A 26,006-nucleotide genomic window follows, 5' to 3' on the forward strand; every position below is an offset into this window, starting at 1 on the left:
CCCACCCACCTTTCCTGATGATGGTATTTTTGTTTTACTGTTTTAGTATTTTTTAAGATCATTTTATTGGGGGCTCTAATAGCTCTTATAACAATCTATACATACAATTGTATCAAGCATATTTGTACACATATTGCCATTTTCATGTTCTCAACATGTACTTTCTATTTGAGCCCTTGGTATCAGCTCCTTGTTTTTCCCTCCCTCCCCCTCTCCCACCATCATAACCCCTTGAAAAATTATAAATTATTATTATTATCATATCTTACAACAGATCTTACACTGACCGTTATCTCCCTTCACCCACGTCTCTGTTGTTAGTCCCCCTCGGCAGTGGGTGGGGTGAGGAAGTGTCAATCATTGTGATCAGTTCTCCTTTCCTCCCTGCCCCCCCTCCCCACTTCCCCTTTACCCTCCTGGTATCACTACTCCCATTTCTATTCCTGAGGGGTTTATCTGACCTAGATTCCATGTGTCATAAGCTCTTATCTGTACCAGTGTACATGCTCTGGTCTAGCCATGACTGAAAGGTAAGACTGGGGTCATGATAGTGGGGGATGAGGAAGCCTCAAAGAACCAGAGGAATATTGTGTGTTTCATTGGTGCTTCACTGCATCCTGGTTTACTCATCCCTTCCTTGTGACCCTTCTGTGAGGGAATTTCCTATTGTCTACATATGGGTTTGGGGTCTCTGCTCTGACACCCCCTCATTCTCAACAATATGTGTTTTGTTTTGGGTTTTCTGATGTCTGTTACCTGATCCCGTTGACACCTCAGGATCTCACAGCTGATGTCCTTCTTCCATGTGGACTTGTTGCTTTTCTGCTAGATGGCTGTTTGTTTAACTTCAAACCTTTAAGACCCCAGATGCTATATCTTTTGATAGCCAGGCACCATCAGCTTTCTTCACCACATTTGCTTGTGCACCCATTTTGTCTTCAGCAATCGTGTAGGGAGAGGGGTGGAGGATCACAAGATGCCAGGTTGTTAGAACAAAGTGTTATTGCATTAAGGGAGGGCTTGAGGAGAGGCCCAAAGTCCTTCCACTTCTTCAATGCATTGCCATATAAATATATGTACATAAGACATTACCTCTATTTTTATGAATTAATGTATTTAAATATGTACACAACTTTGTTTATATCTCTATCCATAGCTTTGCTTCCTAGATTTTTCCTCTGTTTCCCTTAACCTTCTTCCTGTCCTACCATCATGCTCATCCAGGACTGGGGGGGGAGATAGCCAAAAAGGTCAGTGGACAGACTGGGAATTATGTATGCTTTCTCATTTTTTCCCTCTTTTTACTCAATTTTTTGTTTTCTTTTTGTTTTGTCTTCATTATTGTTGTTTTGCCTGCCTATATAAGATGGTCATGGGAAGCAAGCCCAAGGAGAAAGCAACGAGACTGATGATCCCTGAGGAACTTGGAGGGAGGAGGAGGCAGGGGAAGGGAATGGTGAGTAAACAATGCCATAGATGGGGGAAACAACTAGGGAATTAAAATCAACAACAAGGAGGATGTAGAGATCCTGGGGGTGTAGGAGCTAGCTGAGAGTAATCACCTTTCCTGATTTTAAATCACTCAGTACCTCTTGTTCTGTTCACATGACAGAACATGGTGCATGTACAGGTTCCTCATGAGCACAATACAGTATTCTGGAAGTATCATTCTTTTCAAGGTTATCCATAGTTATTCATGGTCCACATAGTTAAGGACTTTTGCATAGTCAGTAAAACATCTTTCGGGTTTTCTGTTTTCTGTCAAGATTCATCTGTCATCAGCAATGATATTTCTTGTCCCACACCCTCTTCTGTATCTTGACATTCTGGCAGCTCCCTGTTGCCATACAGCTGCCACCATTGTTGAGTGTTCTGCAGCAAAATTTTACTGGCATGTGCTGTTTATAATATTGTTCGATAATTTCCACTCTTTGGGTCAATGTTCTTTGAAATGGGCACGAATATGGACACAATGAGGACAGCTCTTCTAGGTGGTTGGCCAGGTAGCTGTCTTCCAAACTTCCTGCCATAGAGGAGTGAGTGCTTCCAGCACTATGTCAGCTTGTTGAAACATTTCCATTGGTATTTTGTCAATTCCTGGGGCTGTTTTTTTTTCTTAATGCTTTTGGATTTCTTTATTTAATACAATCAGTTCTTGATCATATGCTACCCTTGAAATGGTTGTATGACCACCATTTTTTTTTGTACATTGACCATGCATTCCTTCCCAAATTCTTTTGATGCTTCCTGCTTCATTCACTATTTTGCCCGTGCTGCTGTTGTTGTTGTTGTGTGCTGCTGAGTTGGTTCAAACTCACAGAGTCCTGACTGCTCCTGCACCACCCTCACGAATGTTCTCTTTGAGCTCTTTGTTGCAGCTACTGTGTCAACCCATCTCAGAAAAGCTCTTCTTTTTTCCGCCCCTTCTACCTTGACCAGGAATGATGTCTTTTACTGATGTCTCCTGATAATATGTTCAAGATATCTCAGCTGAAGTCTCACCATCCTCTGTTCTAAGGAGCATTCTGGTTGTAATTCTTCCAAAACAAATTTGTTTCTTCTGAGAGTCCATGGCACTTTGGAGAAGAAACAAATATATATATATATATGACAGCACCATAATTCAAATGCATCTATTCTTCTTCAGTCTTCAGTGTCCAACTTTCACATGCTCTTGAGGTGATTGGAAATGCCATGGCTTGAGTCAGATGTACCTTAGTCCTCAAAGTATTGTCCTTGCTCTTCAACACTCTAAAGAGGTCTTGTGCAGATGTTTACTCTGCGAATTGAAGGAATACCCATTTGAAATGTTCCAACAAGCTGATGAATACACTTCTTTATGCCAGAAAATTTGGAAGACAGCCACCTTGTCAACTTGAAGAGATCCATACTTGTATCAACACCAAAGAAAACTGACCCAATAGAGTGTAAAAAAAAATCAAACAATATCATTAATATCCCACACAAGTTAAACTTTGCTGAAGATTGTTCAACAACAGTTGCAGCAGTACATTGACAGCTATGAGAAATTCAAGAAGATACAGAAGAAGATGTAACACAGAGTATCATTGCTGATCACAGATGAACACCAGAAAGATGGTTGTATTTATCTTATTGACAATGCCAAGGCATTTGACTGTGTGGATCATAAATAACTATGGATGATGCTGAAAAGAATGATACTTCCAGAATACTTTATTGTGCTCATGAGGAACCTGTCCATGGACAATGTGGTCATTTGAACTGAACAAGGAGTACTGAGGGACCTGTACATGGACCATGTGGTCATTTCAACTGAACAAGGAGTACTGAGGGATTTAAAATCAAGGAAGATAGGTGTCAGGATTGCATCCTCTCATCATATTTACTCAATCTGTATTCTGAGCAAATAATCCAAGAGATTGGACTGTTTGAAGAAGAACGCAGTATCAGGATTGGATGAAGGCTGATTAACAATGTTGATATGCAGATGACATGCCCTTGCTTGCTGAAAAGCCAAGAGGACTTGAAATATTTGCTGATGAAGAACAGTGATGGCAGCCATCAATATGGACTGCAATTTAATATTCACAACTAGACCAATAGATAACATCATGATAAATGGAAAAAAGAATGAAGTTGTCATAGATTTCATCTTGCTGGATCCACATGGAAACTAACCAATAAATCAAATGATATACTGCATTTGGCAAATGTGCTGCACAAAATTTTGCCCATAGAGTCTTTCAATATTTTAACTCAAAACTTGACTTCATAGTGTTTCAAGCCCTTTTAACTTTCAGCAAGCAAGGGGGTGTCATCTGCATATCCCAGTTGTTAATATGTTTTCCAACCCTGATGATCCATGTTCTTCCTGTCATACAGATTCTCAGATTATTTGCTCAGCATGCAGACTGAGTAAGTATCGTGAAAGGATACAAACCTGACCCACACCTTTCTGGATATTTTTTTCTTTTTGACAGTTTTACAATTTTATTTTTTAACTCATTTTATAGGTGGCTCATACAACTCTTATCACAATCCATACATACATCAATTGTATAAAGCACATTTGTACATTCGATACCTTCATAATTCTCAAAACATTTCCTCTCCACTTAAGCCCCTGGCATCAGGTCCTCATTTTTTCCCATCTCTCCCTGTTCCTCCCTCCCTCCCTCATGAACCCTTGATAATTTATAAATTATTATTTTGTCATATATTGCCCTTCACCCACTTTTCTGTTGTCTTTCCCCCAGGGAGGAGGTCACATGTAGATCCTTGTAATCAGTTCCCCGTTTCCAACCCACCCTCCCTCCACCCTCCCAGTATCGCCACTCACACCACTTCTCCTGAATGGATAATCAGCCCTGGATTCCCTGTGTTTCCAGTTCCTATCTGCACCAGTGGACATCCTCTGGTCTAGCCAGATTTGTAAAGTAGAATTGGGATCATGATAGTGGCGGGGGGGGGGCGGGTTGGGGGGGGGAAGCATTTAGTAACTAGAGGAAAGTTGCATGCTTCATCATTGCTACATCGCACCCTGACTGGCTCGTCTCCTCCCCGAGACCCTTCTGTAAGGGGATGTCCATGACCTACAAATGGGCTTTGGGTGTCCACTCCACACTGCCCCCGTCATTTACTATGGTAAGATTTTTTGTTCTGATGATGCCTGATACCTCATCCCTTCAACACCTCGTGATCACACACGCTGGTGTGCTTCTTCCATGTGGGCTTTGTTGCTTCTGAGCTAGATGGCCTTTAAGACCCCAAACACTATATCTTTTGATAGCCGGGCACCATCAGCTTTCTTCACCACATTTACTTATGCACCCACTTGTCTTCAGTGACTGTGTCGGAAAGGTGAACATCAAAGAATGCCAGTTTAATACAACAAAATATTCTTGTATTGAGGGAGTACTTGAGTGAAGGCCCAATGTCCATCTGCTACCTTAATACTAAACCTATAAATATATGCACATAGATCTATTTCCCCATCTTCATATATAAATATATTTACATATGTACATGCCTTTATTTAGACCTCTATAAATGCCCTTTGCCTCCTAGCTCTTTCCTCTATTTCCTTTGACTTTCCTCTTGTCCCACTATCATGCTCAGTCTTCATTTGGGTTTCAGTAATTCCTCTTGGTTACATTACCCTTGATCACATCCTACCAGGCCTCCTACACCCTCCTTACCACCTATCTGGATCAGTTGTTCCCTTGTCCCTGGGTTTGTTAACACTACTAGCTTCCCCCCCCCCACCCGCCCCCGGCGCCCCACCTCCCCCTCTCCCAGGTCCGCCCAGAACTGTCAGTCCCGTTGTTTTCTCCTCCAGATTGTTCATCCAGCCTATCTTATTTAGACAGACCTGCGGAAATACTAACATGCACAAAAACTAGACAGAGCAAAACCAAGCAACAGTATACAACAAAACAACAAACCAATGACCAAAAAAAAAAAAAAACCCACACACAAGAAGGAAAAACTTGTAATTAGTTCAAGGACTGTTTGTTGGACTTTAGGAGTGTTTTCCAGTCCAGTCTGTTGGGGCACCAAGCCCTGGCCCAAAAGTTCACCTTCAGCATTCCTGGGGACCTCACTGCTCTGTTCCCTTGCTGTTCTGTTGCACTCCCTTAGTGTTTTGCCTTGGTGTGGTGGGATCTGATTAGGTACAATTCCCACACTGTGTCTCTGGTGTTGTCCCCTGTAGGGCTATGGGTCAGTGAGGGACATCGTGTCTCATAGTAGGGCCGGCCATGTGGTCCTCTCTGTGGATATGTCCCTCTCCTGGAGCTGCAGATTCAGTGCCATCCTTTGAAATAAATTCTTCTGGGAGGAGGGGCAGGTGTCCATGTAGTAGTTGGGATTGGGGCCAGCCCCTCAGATCTCTCCACTGGTTCCTCCTACTCCACGCCAACATGTTGCATTCACATCTTGGAGCACTGGGTGAAGTCTGGTCCCTCTTTCCCTGTGGAGATATAAACAATACCCTTCCCTTGGGTGGGTTAGTGCCCTGTGCCCCCACTACCCATTTCTTTTTTTATTTTTTTTTTCCTTTCTCCACCTCCTTTTTAGTTGGCTACCATATGTATCCCTGGATTTGGTCTGGTCCCTGCCATACTACCTGGTCATCACCCCAGGAATGTTTGTATACAGCAGTTTTTTTTTCGCTATGCCCCTTTTACTCTTTTTTTTCTTTTTTAAAAAGCTTACCTCAGCGAACTCATGTTGTACTTGTCCTTTTGTGCTTGGCTTACTTTGCTTAGCATGATTTCCTCCAGTTCTTGTCATGCAGCGATGTGCTTCATACATGTATCACCGCTTTTTAGTGATGCATAGTACTCCATTGTATGTATGTACCACAGCTTTTTAACCCACTCGTCAGTTGATGGAAATTTGGGTTGTTTCCAACTCCTTGCAATTGTGAACTGTGCCGCAATGAACATTGGAGCACAGATATCTGACCATGGTTTGTTTCTTGCCTCTTCTGGGTATATGCCCAGTAGGGGGATTGCTGGGTCAAATGGTAACTTGATTTCCATCTGTTTTAGATATCACCAGATCAATTTCCATAGTGGTCATACATACAGTCCACCAGCAGTGGATGAGAGTTCCTATCTCCCCACAGTACCTCCAACACTTGTTGCTTTCTGATTTTTTTTAATTGGGCTATCTTTGAGGGTGTTAGGTGGTACCTCATTGTTTTTGGGGGGTTTTTTTGTAGTTAGTTCAAGGATCATTTGTTGGCCTTTAGGAGTGTTTTCCAGTCCAGTCTGTTGGGGCACCATGCCCTAGCCCCAAAGTCCATTTTCAGCATTCCCTGGGGACCTTGCCGCTTCATTCCCTTGCTGTTCCACTGCACTCCCCCAGTGCTTTGCCTCGATGTGGTGGGATCAGGTCAGGCGCAATTCTCACACTGTGTCTCCAGTGCTGTCTCCTGCAGGGCCATGGGTCAGTGAGGGACGTAATGTCTCATAGTGGGGCTGGCCATGTGGTCCTCTCTGTGGATTGGCTGCTCTAATTGGGGTCATTGACCTCAGGGCCTGGTAGGCCAGGATGTGCTCCACTCTCTCCTAATCTCCCTTCATCTGCTCCCATGTGCTTGGATCAGATATGTCCCTCTCCCTCATTGTTGTTTTATTTTGCATTTCTCTTTTTTTTTTAATTTAATTTTTTTGGTTGCATTTCTCTTATGGCTAAAGATCAGGAACATTTTCTCCTATGTTTGTTGGCCATTCGGATTTCTGCCCCTGTGAAACTTCTGTTCAGGTCCTTTGCCCACCTCCTCAGTGGGCACTTCATTTTTTTTACTTTTTGGAAGCTAGCAAAGTATTGTAGATTTTAGTAATAAGACCTTTGTCTAATGTGCCATTGCTAAAGATATTTTCCCAGTCTGTGGACTCTCTTATTACTCTCTTGGTGAATTCTTTCAATGTAGACAGGTGTTTTATCTTCAGTATATCCCATTTGTCAATTTGTGCCTCCTCTGTGTTTGTGTCCTTCCCTATTTCTGATAGCCTATGTGTTCTCTGTGCCAAAGTTCTCAAGTTGGTCCCAATTCCTTAATTGATGGTCCTAATATTTTGGGGTTTAATTTCAAGGTCTGTGATCCACCTTGAGTTTATTCTTGTGCATGGAGTGAGATAAAGGTCTTGCTTCCTTTTTCTGCAGGTAAATATCCATTTTTTCCCAGCACCACTTGTTAAAGAGGGCATCTGCTTCCCATTGAATTTTTTTTGGCCCTTATCAAAGATCAGTTGTCTATATGCTGATGATTTTTTTTCTGGGTTTTCAGTTATTTTCCATTGGTCTGAGTATCTGTCATTGTACCAATACCATACAATTTTGACAACTGTGGCTGTATAGTATATGCTAGTCAGGTAAAGCAATCCCTCCCACTGTGTCCTTCTTGAGGAGTCTCTGCTAATTCTGGGCTTCTTTCCTCTCCACATGGAGTTGGTAATCAGTTTTTCCATTTCTTTGAAGAAAGATGAGGGTAATTATATAGGGATTGCATTAAACTTATACATAGTGCCTTAGGCAGAACTGGCATCTTTGCTATATTGAGTCTTCCAATCCATGAGCATGGGATATTCTTCCATTTGTTGAGGTCGCTCTTGGTTTCTTGTAATAGTGTTCTGTAGTTTTACCCATATAGATCTTTTGTTCTTTTAGTCATGTATATCCCTAGATATTTCCATTTGTGTTTGGCTATTGTGAAGGGTACTGCCTTTTTAATCTCCTCATCTGTGGTCTTATCTGATGTGTATAGCCTTCCGAAGGACTTCTGTTTGTTGATCTTGTATCCTGCCACTCTGCCAAACTCCTCTATTGCTTCCATTACTCCCCTTATGAAGCTTTTGGGAGTTTCCATATATAAAATCATATCATCTGCAAATAACGATAGCTTCACTTCTTCCTTCCCCAGACGAATACCTTTTCTTTGCCTTATGCTGTTAGCTAAAACCTCCAGGACGATACTAAATAAGAATGGGGACAAGGATCATCCTTGTCTGGTCCCCTTTTTCAGTGGGATTGTGTTCATCTTTTCTCTGTTGACTACCACGTTGGCTGTTGGGTTTTCAACCAATATAGCTTGTATTGTCTTGAGGAATTTTCCTTCCATTCCTATCTTCTCAAGTGTCTTAAACAGGAATTGGTGTTGGATGTTCTCAAATGCTTTTGCTGCATCTATCAGTATGTTCATGTAGTTCTTATAGTTTTTCATGTCAATGTGGCGAATGATATTAATGGTCTTTTGTATGTTGAACTATCCAAGCATCCCTGGTGTGAATTCCACTTGGTCATGGTGAATTATTTGTTTTATATACTTTTATATTCTATTGGCTGTGGCGAGAGGTCAAACGCTTACAGATATCCTCCCCAGACTACAGGGTAGGTCTCTAGGGCAGTTAGTCCACCAGACTATGTGGCAGGTCTCACTCCCTGCTACTGGGGACAATAAACTATACCTCCTTGAGGCCTGGGACCAAGCATTCACACCCTACTGATAATGGTTCCTATGGAGATCTAGGGAATAGGTAAAAGTTAGGCCGCCATCCTGAACCTAGGATCCCTCCCCCTCTTATTGTGTGTATGTCCCTAGACCATCCCCCTCTCATTACTGTATTACCTATAGGACAGCCCCTTCCAGTGACATATGTCCTCACCTGTAATTAGGGGGCTTGCATGTCCCCAGAGAATATAAAAGGGGCCGGGGCTACCATTAGATTCTCTCCCTCCACGTGGACCATCGAGTGGAGCTGAGGTGAGCATGCTACCATGAATCGTTGACTGACTCCCATTTATTTCTATACTTCACTTCTATCTCTCATGCTCTCTATAGCTTTACTATAATCTTTACTTATTATCGCTGTACAATTGCGCCTACCAGACCGTAATGGTGTGTTAGGGGCTGGCTTCCCCTGACAATTGGCCAATATTTTATTAAGGGTTTTTGAATCAATGTTTATTAGGGATATTGGTCTGTTGTTCTCAATTCTTGTGGGATCCTTTCCTGGTTTGGGTATCAGAGTTATACTAGCATCATAGAAGGAGTTCAGGAGTGTGCCGTCTTTTTCTATGTTCTGGAAGAGTTTGTGTAGGATTGGTGTTAGTTCTTCCCTAAATGCTTGGAAGAATTCTCCAGTGAAGCCATCTGGTCCAGGGGATTTTTTTGTTGGTAATCCCTTGATAACCTTGTCTATTTCTTCTATTGCTATGGGTCTGTTGAGATTCTTGACATCCTTTGGGGACAGTCTAGGGAGGGATTGTTAAGAATTTGTCCATGTCTTCCAAGTTGTTGAATTCATTGGAGTACAATCCTTCATAGTACTGTGTAATTATCCTTTTGATTTCATTAGGATCTGTTGTAATGTCCCCTCTTTCATCCCTTATTCTTGCTATTGAAATTTGTTCCCTCCTTTCTTTGGTTAGGTTTGCCAGCGGTCTGTCAATTCTGTTTATCCTTTCAAAGAACCAGCTTTTAGCAGCATTAATTTTTCCCATAGTTTTCTTATTTTCTCTTTCCTGAATCTCAGCCCTGATTTTTACTATTTCTTTTCTTTTGCTATTAGTAGGATTGTCCTGCTGACTCTGCTCTAGTTGTTGTAAATTTTGTGGCAGCATATCCATCATGAGTCTCTCTTCCTTTCTCAGGTGTGCATGTATTGCTATGAAACTTCCTATGTTAACTGCCTTTGCTGTGTCCCATAAGTCTTGGTATGTCGTGTTCTCATTCTTGTTGGTTTCTAGAAATTTCCTAATTTCATCTCTGATCTGTGCCAGTACGTACTACTTTTGCAGCAGAGAGTTATTCATCCTCAAATTGTTTGCTCTTATTTTCTTCATCTTCCTTTTGTGGATTTCCAGACTTATGGCACAGTGGTCAGAGAGAGGTATGTATAATATCAATGTGCTTCAATTTATGTAGATTCACCTTATGCCCCAGCATGTGTTCTATCTTTGAATATGTGCCATGTGGGCTTGAAAAGAATATGAATTTATTTTGTATTTGGATGAAAAGCTCTGTAAATACCTATCAGGTCAAATTGTCTAATTGTAGTGTTTAGATCTCTAGCCTCCTTGTTGAGTTTCTTTCCCTGTGGTCTATCTTTCTCAGAGAGTGGTGTATTGAAGTCACCCACTATAATTGTTGAGGTTGTGATTTCTTTTTTAATCTTTTGGAGTGTTTGGTTGATGTATTCAGCAGGTCTCTCATTCGGGGAATATATGTTTAAAGTGCTTAGTGGTTCTTTGCCTACCATTCCCTTGAGCATTATATAGTGTCCCTACTTATCTCTTTTTATGGTTTGCACTTTGAGGTCAGTTTTATCTGAGATTAGGATTGCAACCCCTGCTCATTTTGAATTGCTGTTTGCTTGGTATACCTTTCTCCAGCTTCTGATTCTCAGACTGTTTTTGTTTGTAACCTTGAGATTTGTCTTCTGTAGGCAGTAGATTGATGGGTTGTGTTTTCTAAGCCAGTCTGCTAGTGTCAGTCTTTTAATGCCTGAGTTGAGGCCATTGATGTTCAGGGTTATTATCTCCATCTGCAGACTCTGTGATGTCATCTTACACCTTTTCTGTTGGGTGTTTTTCTACCTTCCTTTCTCATTAATGTGTTGTGTGTGTGTGTGTGTGTGTGTGTGTGTGTATCATTCTTGACTTCTTTCCATCCTTAAGCCAGTGCTATCTTGGGCTCTGTTTTCTCTTTGTTGCCCTCTGGGTGAGGTTGTTCTAAGTAGCAGTCTCATTTATGCTTGATGAGTGTTGTTCTTTAGCCTATACTGGGTCAGCAAGGATCTTTTGTAGGGCTGGGTTTCTTCTAACATATTCTTTGAGTTTTCCCTTGTCTGGGAAGACTCTTCTACATCTCTCTTGATCGATAATTTGGCTGGGTAGAGTATTCTTGGATTTGCATTGTTTTCCTTCAATTTTTGAAATATGTTACTCCACTCTCTCCTCTTCTTCATAGTTCTGCTGATAGGTCTGAGTATATTCTTATTTGGGAGCCTTTATATGTGATTGTCTGTTTTTCCCTAGCTGCTCTCATTATTTTCTCCTTTTCCTCAAAGTAGGATAGTTTAACTATTCTGTGTCTTAGTGATTTCTTCTTTGGATTCAGTCTAGCTGGTGTTCTTTCAGCCTCCTGGTTTTCATTCATGAAACTGGGGAACTTTTGCTCCAAGAATTTTCTCACTATTGTTGCGGATGACTTCTTTGTGTGTCTTCCTCCAGTAAGGCAATAATTCTAATGTTGTTCCTCTTCATAGCATCAGGCATAGCTCTTAGGCTTCCTTCAGCTTATCTGATGATCTTATTAGATTTTTTGTCCGCATTTGTTAAAGTCTGTGTGACTGTCCTCCAAGTCACTGATGTGGTTCTCTGCATGCGCCAGTCAATTCTCGAGGTCCGTGTGTCTGCTACTGGTTTTTGTTATCTCCTCCCTGAGCTCATGTATTTCCCTTTGGTATATAGGCTTTATCTCCTCTATCATTTCATCTTTTTTTCTGTATTGTTTCCTTCATATCCTGTATGACTCCAAGCAGCATTCTGAAAATTTCTTTCTGTGGCAGTTCAATGTCTGCTTCTTCTATGCATGTTGTTATGTTCAGGACATCTTCTGCCATTGCCTTTTGTTTCTCCTGTTTTTTCATTGAGGTCGTTGGGACTGGTGACTGTTGGCGTTGCGTTGTTTTAGAGGAGGCAGGTGCCATTTACCAGGGAGTCAAAGAGCACTGGCTCTCTCTGGGAGAATTGTAGCAATGCTTCTTTGAACTGTCTACAGCTAATTTCACTATGGAATTAACCTACCACTCTATCCTCCTGTGACTTCCCTCTCAGGGGACTTCCCCAGAAGGTTGGTGGATTGCCTGCTTTGGTGTTGCAGAGTTTGGGCAGAGGTTCATGCAGCAGCTTGGAATGTTGATGAGTGTTGGCCGAGCTGCCTTAGGCCTTGTGAAGCACTAAGGTAGGTGGGAGGAAATTCCCTCAGTCACATGGGACAACAGAGGGAAAATAAGAACTCCCCCAGGCACACAGGCAGGAATTCCCCAGTAAGAAGTTGGGCAGAGTATTCCCTGGTGGAGGTTGGCAAGGCTTTCCCTAGCCTTGGGCCAGCCGCACAGGGTGGAGCTCACCTAGCTGGGTGTGGGGCAGGAGTAAATGCCCTAGACTAAGGGGAGTGGTCTGGAGTTGGCAGTGGAGTGTGAGAGAACAGGAAAGAGACAAAGAGGAGGGAAAAAAATTAAAAAGTAAGCCTGCTGAGACTGTGTGGAGATAGAGAGAAGAGAGGGAAACAAAATTAACAATGTAGCTGAGCCCTGATCCCAGCCCCTGAGCTTCAAGGGTTTTATCCCTGTCCTGAGGCAGTGGCAAACTGGCTGTGTTGAGATCAAGCCCTGATTGGACTCCAAATTGTCCTGACTCTTGCCGAGACAGTGTCAGGTCTAATGTCAAGCCCTGGCTAGCATCCACTGTGGCAAGCCAAAAGCTCCCAGCCCCTCAAAACCCCATGGGTCTGTGCCTATTTATCTTTATGATGCTCCTCCTCCAGTGTTGAATATCCCTCTAAGTATCTCTCCTGGGCTGAATTCTACGGAGCCCCTCTGGTATGTGTTACACAGTCACCATCTTCCCGGAAGTCCACACCTTTCGGGATTTTAAACCACTCAGTATCCCCATGTTTTGTTGGAATAACTGCCACTTGGTCTATGTCTAGGTTCCATAGGAGCACTTCTGGAATTCCCATTCTTCTCAATGTTATTTACAATTTGTTGTGATCTACACAATCAAGTGTCTTTGTATAGTTAATAAAACACAGGCAAACATCTCTTTGCTGTTCTCTCTTTTCAACCTAGATCCATTTGATATCAGCAATGATATCCCTTGTTCTACATTCTCTTTGGATTGATCTTGAATTTCTAAGTTTTCCTTCAGTGCATTAGGTTTCTTATAGGTCTTACCTTTGTCTGGAGTTGGGGGTTATTGATGCTTTTATGACTGGAGGGGGAAGTGTAGAAATGGGTGAGAAAAGTTCCCAGCCCTCTAGTGCACATATGCCTCACTCTGTCCCCAATAAGTCATGTGATTTTAGGGCATCAGAATGTTACTCTGGATCTCAGTTTTCCCCTCAAAAAGTAAAAGGCTTATAAAAGGGGTCCTGGGCCTTTTCAGTAGTTCTGTCTTTCAGTGCCACCAGAGATGGAACAAATAAGCTGCCTTTCTTCCTCCGTCCAATCCCCCATCCCACCCCAGTACATGCTCAGGCACCCACACACGCCACTGCCCATTTAGTCAGGACCCAGCAAACATTTGCTCTTGAATAAATCATCTAACCAACTGGACCTACAGGCAAAGGATCTCCAAATTCCCAAGCTGCAGTAACACCTCATTCATTTATGCTTTACTGAGTGCCCACCCTGAGCCAGTCTACACACCAGACCTAGGGGTGTGGAGAACTATCAGGCCTGCCTCTTCCTCAGTGAACTCGCTGCCCTGCCAGGACAGATGGGTTTATGGAGCCTGGCAAAGCAATGAGAAGGTTAATCTGCTCAATGAAATGGACCTCTGAAACATTGTGTATGCCAGGGCCCCATTGGGAATATACAGCATCCAGTGGGTGTCGCTTTCCCCTCCCCCTCCCACCTAGAAGGAACCACAAGAAACTGTTAACAGTAGTTATGGGAATGGGGGGATGTAGGGAGGTCTGCACTTTCATTTTTATTCCTTTCTGAACTGTGCATGTGCTGACAATATATAGTATCCCCCCTCCTTTTCAATGGGGGTTATCTGAGCAATGAGAATATGGGCTCTAATTCATTTTCCCTTACATTCTCAGTATGAAAATCAAATTCTTTAAGATCGTCATTGTCAGGAACAAAAGAAAGCAAATCAAACACAGCCCTGCATCTCATTTCACAGCCCAAATGCTTTTCACCCACACCCGGGTTTCCAACTCTAACACTTTCGCTCCCATTCCACATGTTCACTGTCCCCGGACAGCTCCATCAGAATCCACCTGCCAATGTAAACATTGTTTTCTTCTCGAACTTAGCTCCTTACTCTTGTTTCCCTGTATGGATACATGTCCCGCCACTGGGTACCCCAAGTCAAAAATATGAGTGTCATACTGGGCCCCTCTTCCCCCATGCCCCCATATCTGATTTGACATAAATCCACCCAGCCATCCTCCCCTCCATCCTTACCACATTTCTCCCCACTTCTCACAGTGTCCATCCCCCAATCCCTCTCTCAGCTTCTATCCCTCCATCTTTCACACTAATCTCCCCATCAATCTTTCTAAACTGTAGATCTGACCATGTCACCTCCTGCTTACCACTCACCAGCAGCTCCCAGTGGCCATCTAAATGAAATCCAATCCTGCTCCCTGCCCATGTCCAACCCCGCCCTGTAGTACAAGCACCCTGGGATGGTGTTCATCTCCTAGAATCCAACATGGGTGTGGCATTTCCTACGCTAACATTGTTCCCACTTAACCACTCGGCCGATTCCTTCCTATGAAATGTTTCATATCCAGCTCAAGGGTTCCTGCCCACTCACCTCCCTACCCCCACCCCCAATGCCTTCTCTGAATCCTCTCACTAAAATTTTCTTCCTACAAATGTTCACAGCACCTCGCTGCTTCCTTCTAGCTCAGAACTTATAACCCTGCTTTGGAACTGCCCATTAACCCTCTAGACTGAGGAGTCTGGGAGGGTGGTTTATCTCCAAAGTCTAAAATAGGTTCTGGCCCAAAGTAACTACCCAAACCAAACTTAAAATCAGGAAAAGTAGATGACGGCTGTGTCCTCTCACCATACGTATTCAATCTACATGCTGAAATAATCAGAGAAGTTGACTTATAGAAAAAGAATGTGACATCGAGATTAGAGGAAACCTTATTAGCAACCTGTGGTATGCAGATGACACAACCTTGCTTGCTGAAAGTGAGAAGGACTTGAAGCACTTGCTGATCCAGATCCAGATTGCAGCCATCAGTGTGGATTACAATGCAATATAGAGACGATAAAAATCCTTAACTCTGGACCAATAGGTAACATCATGATAAACGGAAGGAAAAATGAAGTTATCTAGGATTTTGTCTTGCTTGGATCCACAATCAATGCTCATGAAAGCAGCAGTCAAGAAATCAAAAGATGTGTTGCACTGGGAAAATCTGCTGCACAAGTCCTCATATCACAAAGCAAGGATGCTACTTTGAGGACTAAGGTGCACCTGACCCAAGCCATGGTATTTTCAATTGCCTCATATGCACATGAAAGTTGGACGCTGAATAAAGAAGACTAAAGAAGAACCGATGCATTGAATTGTGGCGCTGGAGAAGAATATTGTAAGTACCACAGACTGCTAAAAGGACAAATGAATCCACCTTGGAAGAAGTATGACCAGAATGCTCCTTAGAGGCGAGGATGGAGAGACTGCGTCTTCCGTACTTTGGACACGTTGTCAAGAGAAACCAGTCCCTGGAGAAGCACATCATGTTTGGAAAAGTAGAGAGGCCGCGAAGGAGAGGAAGGCCCAAGGAGATGGACTGACAGAGTGACTGCAACAATGGACTCAAGCACATGAACAATTGTGAGGATGGGCAGGACCAGGTAGGATTTCGTTCTATTGTAAATAAGGTCACTATGGGTCAGAACCAACTCCATGGAACCTACCAACAGCAACCAGTTGAACTTACTGCCATGGAGTCCATTCCAACTCACAGAGACCCTATCAGACACAGCAGAACTGCCCAGGGCAGTTCCGAGACTGTAAATCTGTGGGAATAGCAAGTTTCATCCTTCTCTGGCAGAACAGCTGGTGACTTCAAATGACTGACCTCATGGTTAGCAGCCCAACTTGTAACCCACTGGGCTGCCAGGTCTCATTTGACCCAAAATTAATACTAAGTAAGCATGTGGTGAATATTGATTGGATTGTTAAAGATTGACAACTACTGTACTTACTTGCCTGCATTTCTAGCTACACACATCTTCAACCTATCATGACCTTCCCACAAACCCTATCACAATCTTTGTCCAAGGATGTAAGTGTACACTCATCAAACGGCCAAGGCAAAAGAAACCATTCTATATCTTGAGTACCCTCTATCCTGGAGTCATAAGGAAGGAGAAAGGAAGAAGTGATGAATGCTACACTGCTTACCCTGCCCCTACTGCCTGTAGCAAAGGAAGGAGAGCTGACAATCACTAGGGCACCTGCCATGTGCTGGACACAATGGCAGAAAGACCCTCCCATAGGAGAGCCCACTTAATCCTAATAACAATCCTTAGAGTGAAAAATTCCAATTCACTGCCTTCAAGTCAATCCCGACTCATAGCGAGCCTGTAAGACAGAGTAGAACTGCCCCTCTGGGTTTCTGAGACTTCAAACTCTTTATAGGAACAGACAGCCTCGTCTTTCTCTTGCAGAGCAACTGATGGATTCTAGCTATTGACCTTGAAGTTAACAGCTCAATGCATACCCCACCATGCCACACCAAGATGCCTCAATAACCCTGAAAGAAAGAGATTATTATTCCCATTTCACAGGGAAGAAAAAAAAGATCAGAATGAAGTTATCATAGTCAAAGTGTCTGCCTGAGTCCCAGAGTTTGGACTTTGGGGCATACTCATGGGAGCCGTCCACTGATGGCTTCTCTCCAATTGGCACTCTGGAGCTGTAGAGCAGAGGGGTATGCCGGAGTGGTTCCTCAGTATTGCACCTCTCAAAGGAAGATGATAGTACTCTACCCATCTACGTCAGGGCTTCCAGAGAGACTGAAAGTAAATAGATCAAATCATCCCGGAAGTGAGAGATGATGGTGATGGTTAGTAGAATAGACCATGTACTTTCCCCGTCATTTCTATAGTTGATTGTATAATCCAAAGATTCTGTTTAAAATCAAAACAGAATTCAACAAATGTAAGTATGAACACAGCTAGAAAAGGAAACTGAGAATTTTTTTGGAAAATAAAAACACAAACTATGTATGATTAAGGAGGAAGCAGAAACTTAAACTAGGCACCAAATGATGGGCGAGTCACATGCGTGGGGAAAGATCTTGTGTGCTTTTCCCTGGGAACAAATCAGAGATACTTGCTTTCACTCTTCCCTTTGCACACCAGGCTGGCAAGTCTAGCAAAGTCAGGAGGGCAAGAAAGAAGACACACAAGTAGGAAGAAAACTATAAAAAGCCCTGGTGGTGTGCAATCAAGGGCTCAGCTGCTAACTGAAAGCTCAGTGGTTTGAAATACAACCCCCACCCCAAAGTCCCTTGGAGGGAAAACCAGGTGATCTGTTTCCATAAACTTTTTTTTTTAATTTTGTGCTGTGGAGCACATTTCCATTCTTAGAAGCGTTATATAACTGAGCACAACTGCTCCATAGCTATTTCTAGGCTGTTGTATTTATAAGAAGGAGCCCTGAGGCACAGTGGTCAGGCACTTGCCTGTGAAGCAAACGATCGGTGTTTCCAACCCACCGGCCACTCCACAGGAGAAAGATGTAGCAATCTGCTTCTGTAAGCACTACAGCCTTGGCAATCCTAAGGGGCAGTGCTCCTCTGCCCTGAAGAGTTGCTAGAAGTTAAAGTTGACTTGGCAGCAATGGTTTCTAGCAATACATAATTAGAAATGGAAAGGGTTTTTTTAAAGCACAATTTACAATAACACTAAAAAAATTATACATATAGGTATAAATTCAATAAATAGGGACAGAATCAATCTGCTAAAAAGTTTACAACACTGGTGAAATAAATCAAATTAGACTGAAATAAATGAAGAAGGATACTATGTTCATGAGTTGGAAAACTCAGTATTATTACAATGTCAGTTCACCCAAATTACTCTGTAGATTCAGCACAACTCTAAGAAAACTCCCAGGAAGGTTTCTTTTGGTTTTTTAAAAGGTCAACCAACTGATTGTAAAATGTGTGCAGAAAGGCAAAGGAGTTAAAACAATTTGTTAAAGAACAAATTTGGAAGACCCACACTGTCTGATATTTTAATTCACTTAAAAGCTATTATAATCAAGACATTGTAGAATTGGAAAAAGGACAAGCACGTAGATCAATGAATCAGGAGAGACAGTCCATAAGTAGAGCCAATGGTTATTAGCCAAGTGATTTGTATGAGAAGTACAAAGGCAAGCCAATGGAAAAGTGTAGTCTTTTCAAGAAATCTCACTAGAACACTTGCAAAAGAATTAACCTCAACCCATACCTCACACCTTATACAAAAACTAACTCCACATACCCATGCTCATCTCAACATTATTCAAGATAGCAAAAAAGATGAAAGTGACCCAAGTGCCTAACAATGGATAAATGGATAAACGACCTATGGTATAAACATAGAGGAAAACTACACAATGTTGAACAATGAGGAATTGGTGAGATACCTCATAGCATGGATGAATCTAGAGGCTATTATGTTCAGTGAAATTAGTCAACCACAAAAGGACAAGCACTGTATGAAGCCATTACTATAAAAAGTCAAGAAAAGGTTCACAGAAACATTCTTAGAGGGCTACTGGGGTGGGCGGGAAAGAAGGTGAATCTCTTAACTAGATGGGGTACACATATTAATTTGAGTGAAGGGGAAGGCAATATAGAGTAAGTGGGAAGTCAGCACAAAATGATCAGGGCAAAGGAAGACACTTGGGAGGAGCACCAGACGTAAAGACAACAAAGAAATTCTACAAGAGACCGTTGTTCTTCTGGTTTGCACTAGGATGCGAAAGAATACAAAGGCCCTGCGCTTTCTGGCTGTCTTTGTGGCAGGTCCAGATTGAATGAGGGAGTACATCGCAAAAAAAAAAAAAAAAGAAATACTACAAGAGATATATTCATGTGATAAGTAATAATCATCTACAAGTGGATACATAAGATACACACCCAAACTGAACAAGATTGTTAAGAAGAATGGGATTACACTGACATATATATATATATATATATATATATATATATATATATATATATATATATATATATATATATATATAAAGGTTGACAGAGGATATTTCTACATAAGTATTTATTTGTGCTGTAAATTTATCCATACAGGGGGCAAAGTTATAAAAACATCTTAGCCCTAACCAAACACCTTGAGGAAATGAATAGCTGACCCTGGAAACTCTGGACCACAGTCTCAGGAGACACCAAGCTCAACTGACATAACATAGTCCACCAAGACAACATTCTACATTTTGCTTTGCTGAGTAGTATCTGGGATCTTAAAAGCTTGTGAGAAGCCATCTAAATTACGATTGGTCTTTCCTGATGGAGCAAAGAAGAGTGAAGAAAATGAAAGGCACAAGGGAACAATTAGTCCAAAAAGACCAATGAGTCACATGAAACTCATCTCCCATGACCTTGAGACCAAAAGAACTAGATGGTGCCCAGCTACCACGGCTTACAGTTCTCAAAATACCCTAATAGGAAGCCACGGATAGAGTAGAAGAAAAATGTGGAACAGAATTTAAAAGAGATGAGGCTTACTGGTCAGGTAGAGACTGATGGAACCCCTAAGAGTATGACCCCTAGACACTCTTCAAACCTGGAACTGAACTAACTCCCATGGCTCCAACTTTCAGCCACATTATGGAGAAACCTATAAGGTGAACAGTAATATCAGGAGATACGACCTCCTTAGAACAGTCAACCACCTGAGATCTAAGGGGCAGCACTGGCCCAGGATAAAACTCAGAAAGTACAAGAGAAAGGAAAGAAGGCCCCAGAGGTAACCACACAGAAGTAGGAAGAGAACTGTTACATTGTGGAAATTGCAACCCACCAATTTTCTCTGTAAACTTTCACCTAGATCACAATAAAAACTTTTAAAAATTTACTCAAAATGGATCAAAATGGAAAAGTATAACTTTTAAAAGAAAATCTAGAAAAAAATGTTCTATACCCTAAATCGGGTAAATCCTAATGCAATACCATGCCAAAGGCACACTCTACAACAGAGGTCCTCAAACTATGGCCCACGGGCCACATGCAGCCCGCCAAGGTTATCATGCCCTCCGGGTGTTTTTGCCACGCTGCTGTCCTGCCTAGCAACCAACTCATCCAGTGTGCATAGGAAATTTTTCAGTTTTGTTTTTAAAAAAACTATAGTCTGGCCCTCCAACAGGTCTAGGGACAGTGAACTAACCCCCTGTTTATAAAGTTTGAGGACTCCTGCTCTAAAAATTACATTCTTAAATTGGACTTCACCAAATTTTTTAAATTTGAGGTCATCTGATTTTGACAAGAGTGCTCTTCAATGGGAAAAGAAGGCTGTCTTCTATAACTGGTATTGGTAAAGGTGTATTTCCACCTATAGAAAGACTAAACAGGATACGTGCCTCATAATCTACCCACAAATAAATTCAAAGGGGGATTAAATAACTTAATGTGAGAACTGAAATCATGAAGTTCTTAGAAGATATTGTAGAGGCAAAAATGACAGACCTAGCTTTTAACAGTGGATTATCTAATATAATAACAAAAGCATACATGGCAAAGGGAAAAATTATTAAATATAAATAAAAATGGGACCACATAAAAGTGAAAAACTCCCAATCACCAGAAAACTTTACCAACAGTGAAAAGACAAGCTATGAGTTATGTGAGTATCTTCAGAAAGCCTAGATACAAGAAGAATCTAATAGTCAAAACACATTTTAAAACTTTGACAACAGCAAGAAGATAGATACTCCAATCCTAAAATGGACAAAGGACTTCAACAGATACTTCACCAAGAGGACATTCAGGTGGCCACCAAACACACGAAAAGCTGTTCACTGGCCACTGAAGCAGAATGAGATGCCACCTCACTCCCACTGGGACAGCTAACTCAAAGGCATAGAGCCCTACAGGAGAGATGAACTGCCTTACTGGTTTCCAAGGCTATAGTCTTTGCATAAGCCAACTGCCTGCTGCATCTTTCTCCAGGGGAGCAGCTGGCGGGCTCAGACTGCCAACCTTTTGACTAGTTCCCAAGCACTATCACCACTTCACTAATAGGGATGGCTGAGAAACATTTTTTAATTAAAAAAACAAATAAATAAAAAATAATTAAGGCTGGTGATAACATTTCTAATTAAAAAACAAATAAATAGAAAATAATTAATGCTGGTGATAATGGAGGGGGGGGATTGGAAAACTTTTCCAATTGATGGACAAAATACCGCCCATACATTCAGTGTGATACTATTAGCCAGTTAGAGAACTAGCGTCTCGGTACATGCCACAATATGGCTAGAACATGGAGATACTATGCTGAGTGGGATAGGTCAAACAAAAAAGGACATACAAACCTTGTCTGCCCTCACTTAGATAAAAGACAAGAAGGGGCAAATGTATAAAGACCAGAATTTATTACTGATTAGCAGCAATGGGCAGTAAAGGGGGAGTTACTGCTTATGGAGTTCTTAGGGTCATTTTATGATGCTGGGAAGTGTGGAATTATGCAACTGATTCATGTCATCGCTGTCAATCATCTGCACACCTGAAAAAAATTTTGTATTAGCAAAATTGTGTGATAGACAGATTTACAACAATGACCAAGAAATATTTTTAAATGTGCCTGCTAAGGCTGCTTATCGATAACCAGACACCTAATTGATTGGTTCTTTGGTTTGGAGGTTTAGAGCCACGGTATCATTAATTGACCTAATAACCTGTTTCATTTCTCTGTTGTACCTCCTGGTTTGTCGGTAGTGCCTGCAATCACAAAATCTTGCAAGCAGCCATCCAAGGTACAATTGGGCTCTGTTTAACTGAAGCAAGAGAGGAAGAAGGAAAGTCAGAAATAGGAGTAGGATATGGAATGTGTGGCCAATTGCCTCCGTAAGTAATTGCTTCCTTTGCTATGAGACCAGAACCGGGTGGTGCCTGGCTACCATCACTGAATATTTTGATCCAAGAGTCTACAAAAGAATCTTGTTCAAAAGTGGGAAAGTGCAGAATGGAACTCAAACTCTCATACAATCCAGAGTTTCTGAAGCCCTACTCTGTCTGCAATAATCTTCCCTAGGCTAAAAATATTCTCAGAAGTTTTCTCAAAACCAAACACTATTGTGGTAGTTACAGAATCTCGTGTCAACTTGATAAATATAATGAAGGGTAGAGTCTGTCAATTGGGTCACATCCTGATGATACCTCCTTGTGGGCATGGCCTTCTCATAAGGAGGGTCCTGGGACCCTCCCCTCTCTCTCTGCTTCACCTTCCCGTTGACAAGCCACTTCATTTGAGCCATGCTGATGACAGCCAGAGCCCTGGAGATGTGTCCACCTCCATTGGATCTATAAGACTTTGCATCTGCTGGCCTGTGATCTTCCTGCATTCTGCAACATTGCATGTGGCTGCATAACTCTGAAGAGGGATTTATGGACTAGTATCAGACTTATGGAGTAGTATCGGACTTATAGACTTGATCTGGACTGGGCTGGGATTTTTTATTTACAATTTATTCTTAATATAAAGCTCTCGCTCTTACACATATATGAGTGTCACTGAATTTGTTTCTCTAGTCAACCTGTCCTAACACAACTAGTTTCATTTAACCAGTAAAGATCACCTGCCTTGAGCAGTCTGCTCTCTTAAGAACTATATAGCTGGGATCAAATTGAAAAGAACAATTTAGATTAGATAGGAAACTTTGGGGGTAATGAGTCTATGTGGCTGTGGGTAGAACGAGTCAGAACATTTTTTTTTTTAAGTAAGAATGGTTGCAGATGTAGAAAATGTATTCAATGTCATGGAATGTATTAGCCCAGGTTGACTAGAGAAACAAATCCAGAGACACTCATGTAGATAAAGAGAACTTTATATCAAGAAGTAATTATGTATCAATAAAACATCCCAGCCCAGTCCAAATCAAGTCCATAAGTTTGACATTAGTCCATAAGTCAGATATTAGTCCATGAATTGCTCTTCAGACTCACACAGCACATGCAATGATGTCAAATGCAGGAAGATCACAGGCCAGTGGGTGGAAAGTCCTGTAGTTCCAATGGCAGGGGGCAAACCTCCAGGGCTCTGGCTGCCATGTTGCTTGTCAACAGGAAAGTGAAGCAGAGTGTTTCATGCTTCCAGGGAGGAAGAAAGGAAGTCCCAGAATCCTCTGAGAAGGCCACGCCCACAAGGAGGGATCACCAGGCTGTGACCTGATTGACAGACCCTCACTATACCCCTTCACTCTTAAAACCCTCAATTTGACAGAAGATTATGTAACTACCACACAGAATTATACATGTAAAAATTGCTTAATTGGTTTATGTTCTGCAGTGTATATTCTCAACAGCAACCAAAAGAAATTATCTTCATGTGCTAATGATTATTTAATTCTCCTTGATATGATTGAACTACTGAATTGTATGATATGTGAATTATGTGCCAATATTGTTAAAATCAAAACAAAAAAGGAAATTATCTTTAAGAATTATTTTTTGCTCTGCAAATGATTGTGATGGCTAAAACAATGAAAACACTAGCTACAAACTGGGAGAAAGCATCTGTAACTTACACACCCAATAAACAGCACATGATAAGACATCCCCCACAAAAATATTTTAAATGAGTGAGACATCTTAACAAGTTTCTCATGGTGGAAAATACGCAGGTAGCAAATAATAAGCACATGAAAAGATATTCAGCAGCATCAGTCAGACAAAAAAAAAAAACCCAAAAACTCACTGCCATCAAGTTGATGCCACTCATAGTGACCCTACAGAACAGGATAGAACTGTCTTGTCAGTTTTCCAGACTGTAACTCTTTAGGGGAGTACAAAGTCCCGCCTTTCTCCCGAGGAGGGCTGGTGGTTTCGAACAGCTGACCTTTCAGATCATAGCCCAATGTGTAACCTCTGTGCCACCAGGGCTCCCTCATTCGTCATAAAGGAGTACAAATTGTAAGCTCATTGAGATGCCACTAGCTACCTAGTACCAGCGGTTGTCCCGTCTCCTCTGACTCTTGATGTGGGGGTCAGCATGAACCGGTGCCACCTGAGATTTTCAATGGATGCTTCTTGAAAAGTCCAGTACCAGGCCTTTCTTCTAAGATGCCTTAGGAGAGCCTTGAACCTCCAACCTTTCAGTGAGCAGCCAAGCATGTGAGTAGTACTATCATGGGACTCCACACACCTATTGGAATGGTTAAAATATTTTAAAACAAACTCCAAACACTAAGTGCTGCCCAAAAGGCGGAGCAACTCCTTCTACATAGTTGATAGAAAAGCAGTCTTGTACAACCCACGTAGGAGACCATTTCTCAAAAAGCTAAACAGGATCCTGACTGTAAACGCAGCACCAGATTCCCTGCCATCGGGGTCATGACCAACTCAGAGACCCGAGAAAACAGGATGGAATTGCCCTCTGTGTGTTTCTGAGACTGTAATCCTTTATGGGAATAGAGAGTCTCGTTTTCCTCCCAAGAAGTAGCTGGTGGTTTCAAACTGCTGGCTGGCCCAACTACACCAACAGGGCATCTTCCCTGGAGACTACTCAGCAGTACAACTGACTGAGCTGGGGGGCTACATACTGTGTGATTCCACTTTTATGACAGTGTGGACAAGATGAAATGAGGAGGACAGAGATCAGTGGTTGCCCGAGGTGAAGAGTGGGGAGGTCTGACATTCGGAGGAGGGCAGTGATGGCCGGAACTATCCCATGTCCTGATTTCTGACAGTGTTTGCATACTCTGTCCATTCGTGAAAACCCAGAGGTATGTACACTCAAAAAAGAGTGGACGTGACTGTATGTGGATTTTAAATAGTCCGCTTAATTTTTTCTAACAAATAGACTTTGTTGTGAACGGAACTTCAGGTCCCTCAGGATCTCTCTAGAAATGGAAACAACCCAATGCTTGGGCCACCATGGTCTCACGACTCAGTCCCTCCTGACTCCCTTCCCTCTCTTGAGAATGGCAGCACCACCAGGCTGGGAACCTAGAAGTTCTCCTCAGAGCGGCACACCGACACCTAACATCTTGTCTGAGAGCCCAAGAATGGCAGTGTGCCTGGAGGGGAGAGAAGGTGATAGGTGACGTTAGAGAAAGGAAAGGCCTGGATCCTACAGGTAGTGAAGGATTTTAAGTAGGAGAGGTAATGATCCAGGACTTAACCTAATCTGATGCGATCTGGCTGCCATGTGAGTAGTAGGTTGAGAGAAAGGTAAGAAAGAACACTGGAAGCCTATCTGGGAGAAGTCCAGCGAGAGATGTCAAGGAGCCTGGGCATGGGCGCCAGGAATTGGAGGTGGGGTGCAAGGGCTGGAGGCAGCTATTTAGGAAGTAAGCTCAACAAAGCCGGGTTTAGGGAAGGAAGAGACTGGGTGTCTGGACAAATAGCTCTTTGAGAGTTTGGAGCTTGCCCTGCAATGGCCAAGGCATTCCTCCTCCTTAATGATGGTTTCCAGAATCAAACAGGATACCACCATCGCCAGGCCACTAAATTATACCCCTTCCCAACGCTCATTACCATGCAACTGCTTTGCATGGAAACCACCGGTCTTCAGTTTGTCGCT

The 26,006-nt window shown here is 42.3% G+C and overlaps 1 long non-coding RNA gene and 1 pseudogene across 1 annotated transcript in view; both read left to right on the forward strand.

Annotated features, from left to right (window-relative positions):
• Positions 1-26,006, forward strand: part of LOC142454953 (uncharacterized) — a 36,412-nt gene that overhangs the window by 3,506 nt on the left and 6,900 nt on the right. The window contains exon 2 of the long non-coding RNA XR_012785723.1: positions 1,367-1,456. This is a non-coding gene — a long non-coding RNA (uncharacterized LOC142454953). The remainder of the gene's footprint in view (positions 1-1,366; positions 1,457-26,006) is intronic.
• Positions 19,185-19,300, forward strand: LOC142437664 (small nucleolar RNA SNORA31; annotated as a pseudogene).

The sequence above is a fragment of the Tenrec ecaudatus genome, chromosome 1 (assembly GCF_050624435.1).
Source record: "Tenrec ecaudatus isolate mTenEca1 chromosome 1, mTenEca1.hap1, whole genome shotgun sequence".
Taxonomy (NCBI): Eukaryota; Metazoa; Chordata; class Mammalia; order Afrosoricida; family Tenrecidae; genus Tenrec; species Tenrec ecaudatus.